Source organism: Schistocerca americana, chromosome 1 (genome assembly GCF_021461395.2).
Source record: "Schistocerca americana isolate TAMUIC-IGC-003095 chromosome 1, iqSchAmer2.1, whole genome shotgun sequence".
Taxonomy (NCBI): Eukaryota; Metazoa; Arthropoda; class Insecta; order Orthoptera; family Acrididae; genus Schistocerca; species Schistocerca americana.
The window spans coordinates 1,153,249,657-1,153,255,656 of NC_060119.1; the positions used below are offsets into that span (position 1 = coordinate 1,153,249,657).

The window sequence follows — 6,000 nt, forward strand, 5'->3', positions numbered from 1 at the left end:
AAACAACGTCAGGGGCGATCTTCCGATCGGTACAGGAATATTCATAACACTACGTTTACAAGCGACCATCTTCCGAAACATGAAAACCGAATTTTGGGAAACGTTTTTCGCTGTCGTGTTTACATGTCAAGGTCTGAAGCGGATTTCCTAGCCCAGTTAAATACGGCACCTGAAAAACAGCTGTTACAGTTTCTGATTTAGTCAGCACAGTCGCTATTTCTCTCCCGTGAGAAGAGGTGTAAACAGCTTCAATCTACTATTTCTACTTATCATTCACTGTACAAAAAGCTACTCCGTCCTTATTAGCCAAAAAATTAAAAAAAAAAAAAACAAGAGGAAACCTAACAACCCAAGCACATTTCAAAGCCGGCAACCAGAAGCGGATTTCCGGAATCGATTTTGAAGTGTTTATATGACCATCTAGAAGCGGTATCGGGAAATCGGTTTACGAAATCCGGTTTTGGGAGCCGCTTATGATCAGCGTGAATAGAAACACGGATGTGCGACATATCAGGGTTAGGCAAAACTTCTGTTGATTATGTACATTTTGTTGTTTAAGTTTAGTATCTGCACAGAAACTAAACAATGGCAGCAGCTTTGAAAGATTATATCTTTGACTGCTGAAACATCTACGGAACAGCCAATGTTTACATGACGTCCATCTTGTGGTTATGGTGTTCTGTGATTATAATTCTCTCACTGTCTATGAAATCTGGTTTACATCGGTGCGACTGGAAGAAAACGCACTTCGTTCACTACCATTTACTTGTATCTTTGTACAAATGTTCACATTAGAGGGAATGGAAGACAACTATAGAAAAAGAACATAATCCATGAACCCCGTATTGTTGGATTGTGGCCGAGCGGTTCTAGGGGCTCTGGAACCGCGGGACTGCTACGGTCGCAGGTTCGAATTCTGCCTCGGGCATTGATGTGTGTGATGTCCTTAGGTTAGTTAGGTTTAAGTAGTTCTAAGTTCTAGGGCACTGATGACCTCAGAAGTTAAGTCCCATAGTGTTCAGAGCCATTTGAACTATTTTGTTGTTGTATTGGCGCTAATAATCAGCACACAGAATACAACACTATAATAGTAGGTGCAACGACGTAAGGCTTTGATACTCAAAGAGGATTATTTTGGGAGGAGGATACACTGTTTCTGCCGAAATAAGCAAAATGGTGAAGGGAAAGAAGAATTTAGGTATCTGAAATAACACGCGCCCGTGAAATGCATGGAGGCAGCGCACTTAACACGGAATTGCGGCTCCAGCTTTCCTTAGCACTATTCCAAAACCTCGGACATGCGTCGGTTGAAGTTTGCGGCTGGCTTCTCATTACTATCGAGGAGGAAATTGTAAAGCGGAGTACTACCGACGACCACACAAGCTGAAGATGGCTAGTAGTTACACTCTGGCTATTCACATCTGGAGACATTTACGCTGGTGATAGTTTCGAATTTGAATAGATGCTGGATGTCAGGTAGTTTCTGGTGCTTGTAGTGATAAATGTGAAGCACTTACAGTTATTACAATATGTGTCAGAAAGATGCGTCAGTAAAATTTGAATGTGAAATATACGTATGACTTGTCACATAGGCTACTTGATAAAACGTGCTATACAGGGTTGGCAGAAACAGTCTGAAAATCTTGTAGGGATGTTAACGGTAGGTTGTGGTGAGAAATGACTCTTAGGAAAAAAATTCGATACGTTGCGCTGTTCCCGAGCTAGCTAACGTTGACGTTATCCAACCTGGCCGTTGCGAGCACTTCAGGTGGCCCGCCAATGTCGAGGTCGCCGAACAATGGGCAGTCTCGTGCGCTCTCATCTACGCCAGTGGTTCCAAACAGGTGGTGCGCGGACCCCCAGAGGTCCGCGAGCTATGCCAGAGGGGTCCGCAAGATGCTATTAGAATAAACAAGTATATTAAATATATTTCGTATTATAACAGATTTTTAGTTTCGGCCGCTTCCTGCACGAGCAGAGCTTTAGCGAACGCTAACTTCTGCGTCTGGCGTCTTCCTAGAGACAACTAGCGCAAAACTAGAATTAGATAGATGCAAATAGTTTTGCTGTATGCCGTTAGACTACTCGAGCTGCCTGTTTGCAGCTGACAACTAACAGTCACTTTGCACAGAAACTCGCAATTCAGACGACAATCGACCATTGTTAATTTATTTCCAGTGCTTTCACAGAGTGTATTGTTTTCATATACAATATTCGGTATTAAAACAGTAGTGATTATAAAGCGTTGTTTTTTGCGGAAGCTACAGTTCGCGTAGTTAAAAATGAACCGTTGGTTAAAAACTGGTTCGTTAAAACGGCCTTCTCAGTCTCTTGAACCAGACTCAACTGGAAGGAGTCCCATACAGACGAACAGTACTCTAAAGACTGGACGAAGCAATTTCCTTTGCTGAAGAACTGCATTGCTTCAGGAGCCTACCAATAAACCACAGTCTTGAGTTCGCCTTACTCGTTACTTGTGTAATCTGATCGTTCCATTTGAGATCATTTCGAATAGTCACACCCAGATACTTGACGGATGTTACCGCTTCCAAAGACTGGGCATTTATTTTGTACTCGTACATTAATGGGGATTTTCGCTTTGTTATACGCAGTAGGTTACACTTACTAATATTGGGAGATAACTGCCAGTCATTACACTACGCATTTATTTTCTGCAAATCCTCATTGATTTGTTTACAGCCGTGCGGGGTAGCCGCGCATTCTGAGGCGCCTTCTCACCCCCGTCGGAGGTTCGAGTCCTCCCTCGGGCATGGGTGTGTGTGTTGTCCTTAGCATAAGTTGGATTAAGCAGGGTGTATGCTTAGGGACCGATGACCTCAGCAGTTTGGTCCCATAAGACTTTACCACAAATTTCCAAATTTTCCAATTTGTTCACAACTTTCGTGTGATACTACTTTCCTGTAGACTACAGCATCATCGGCAAACAGCCTAATGCCGCTGTCAATACCATCAACCAGATCGTTTACGTAAATCGTAAAAAGCAGCGGACCTATTACGCTGCCCTGAGGCACACCTGATGTTATGCTTGTTTCTGTTGAAGTCTCCCCGTTCAGGACGACATACTGCTCCCTGTCTGTTAAAAAACTTTCTATCCAACTGCTTCCGTCATCGGATAGACCGTGAGTGCGCGCTTTTTGGAGCAAGCGACAGTGCGAAACTGAGTCGAACGCCTTTCGAAAGTCGAGGAATATGGCATCAACCTGTGAGCCGGTATCTAGAGCCTGTTGTATATCATGCACAAAGTGGGCCAGAAGTGTCTCGCATGACTGCTGTTTCCTAAAACCATGCTGGTTTCTGCAGATGAGCTTCTCAGAGTCTAGAAAGGTCATTATGTGTGAACACAAAATATGTTCCATGAGTCTACAACATGCCACAATATGGTTAGGTCCTGGAGGACTGGAAGAATGTACGTTCCTTTTTTTCTCAGCTGGTTCCTTTCTCCAAGCACTGTATACCTGTGATCACACAATTTACCTGGATGACTCCAGCGTGTTGGGTATAATGGGACAGCAGGGATACAAAAAGTCAGCCAGAGTTGAAACTGAAATGGACCAGTTTTAAATATGACTGTTACTCAGTAGCCGTATACTAATTTCCATTGCAGCCAACCGGTTGCAAATAACTGTTTGGTACACTGATCTAGGTTTCGATACCTACTAAGGAAGTCTTCATCAGAATGAAATTTTGATAAACCGTAAAATTACGTTGCGAAGAAGCAATGTCCAGAACTTAGAGCAGCTATCCTCAAGTCAAAAATAAAATAAAAAGGTTCAGTCTTTGCCACGTGTGCCTAGCTAGGAACAACAGCATTAGGTCTGATGTTGTTCCTAGCTAGGAACAACAGCATTAAGTCTGATGTTGTTCCTAGCTACGCATAGTGGCAAAGGCTGAAACGTTTTAATTTGCTTTTGACTTGGACATAGCTGCCCTAAATTCTGACCATTGCTTCTTCGCAATGTAATTTTATGGTTTATCAAAATTTCATTCCTATGAAGACACCCTTAGTAAGTATCGAAACCTAGGTCAATGTACCAAACAGTTGTTTGCAACCGGCTGGCGGTATAATACTATGCTGAAACTAGAATGGACGTTTATTTAGTCGGCCTATGGTTTGAGAAGGGGCATAGCCCGAAACCGATCACCGACTAAATACACATCCATTTTAGTTGCAACCCCTTCTTTTTTTGCATCATAGTATAATTTACCGTCAGTTATTTTTTATTTTCTATAAATACTGTGTACAGATTCCAAAAGTAGTATACTTATGAAAGAAAGAACAAGCGACTGTGTAAATTCCTTTGTGAGCAGTATTACCTTTATGAGGGGGATGCAGCACTCAAGAAAATCCTCTGCGTTGAATGTGTCAGCGCGCCAGAAAGCCTTCTCTAGTCGGGACCCTTTAACTGATACCATTCACTGTTGGGTGCTACGAAGCAGCCTGAAAATATTTTCTTCTTAACACTTACACACACACACAATAACTAAATCAACACAACGGGGGTCTTTCGCAATCGCATATCCTGGGGCCGAAGTTTCGGCCCCACTAGTTTCACATTTTGCGTGTACGGCGTTATGATCCATTGGTTCGCATCCGTTGCAGTGAATTCTTGATCTCGAAGAAAGTACCATCAGAGGTATGGGTGACGCTGCTTCGGGAGGACGCAGCTGGGGCGCGTTGCGGTGATTTCGTTCCTCCCTCAAGACGCGCATCTATCGCGAACGACGATAACGTAGACGGTACGCGGCGGAGACGCGGCAGCCGTTGACAGCCGGCGAGTCACTGAGTGGGCCGGGCCGCCTTCGCGAACCTCTTAATAGGTTGCACACGGCACCAACACACGCTCCAGTCCGTCTCCTTATCGACGCTGTGGCCAAGTTTTCTTGTATGTCAACACAATATTGCGAAGAGGAGGAAACAGGCAGGCAGGAAGGAAGGAACCCCAGCAGCCAGTTTCGGAACATTATTGCAGGATTATTGACAGCGAAAAGCCAACGAGAAGGACTATGAAGTCTTCAAACGAAGTGTACTGCGAATGCACAGATTCCATAAGGAGATTCATTTACCATCAAATTGTTTACAGATATCAGCCCAACGAATGGCCTTCTCTCCGGCGGATAATGTTTAAGTCATACAAATGTACTGGAGAAGAAAAGTAAACAAAAGAGAAACATGCCACTGTATTTATCATTAGAAATCCATGTAAGCAACGTGACAGATGAGACGTTGCTAGTATTAAGTTTTCTCTGTTTAGCACAGTACAGACAGAGATTAAATATATTAACTGTGAGCCAAGCTGGAGCATAACGAGAACCAGACTTCGTATTCTTCGAGCAACGATCTTATTACCTCAGTCAGACAAGGACACTTCAAAGTGCAACTAAAAGTTTCAGTTTAAGTATATAAGACTACTACACAATTGGAGAATGATAAATGAATACCTTCAAAGACACGAAACAGAAGCACGAACTTTGCATGGAGAAAGATGGCAGTTAAGGAAACGTTTTAAATCGTTATGCAGTAGACGTAGAAGGATCTAACTATTCAGGTTGGGACTCTTTCACTGTGGCAGTTGTATCTCATTTGCAGGAAAATTACCTGTTGAATCGAGCAGCGGACATTTCATATTTTCAGACTTTCCATCGTGCGTTTGTGGAACACACTTTCGATAATTTATCGAAAAGCAGTGATAACCTATGATGGGCAAGAGGTCTGAAGGCACTTGAGAAGAATGGTCGGAAGTGTTGGACTTCCTCAACATGTGTGTCAGTGTTCATGCAAGTAAGTAGTGCAATGAAGAGGAAATAATTATCGTCATCGATTTGGTCACCTGGACCGCATCTAACCGCTGATCTCACACTGGAAAAAATTATGATCGATGCTGTACCAGAAGTGTTAGCTAGAACGACGAGGAACCGTTCGCTGAAAGCCGGGATACGAACAAGGGTGCCGCTGACCAGATGTCTACGTAAATCTAGTCA

General features: G+C 43.3%; 1 protein-coding gene across 1 annotated transcript in view; it reads right to left on the reverse strand.

Moving 5' to 3' along the window:
- Positions 1-4,355, reverse strand: part of LOC124551499 (crossover junction endonuclease EME1) — a 208,141-nt gene extending 203,786 nt beyond the window's left edge. The window contains exon 1 of the mRNA XM_047126448.1: positions 4,336-4,355. The gene's annotated coding sequence lies outside the window, so the exon portion shown is untranslated. The remainder of the gene's footprint in view (positions 1-4,335) is intronic.
- Between the last annotated feature and the right edge of the window lie 1,645 nt (positions 4,356-6,000).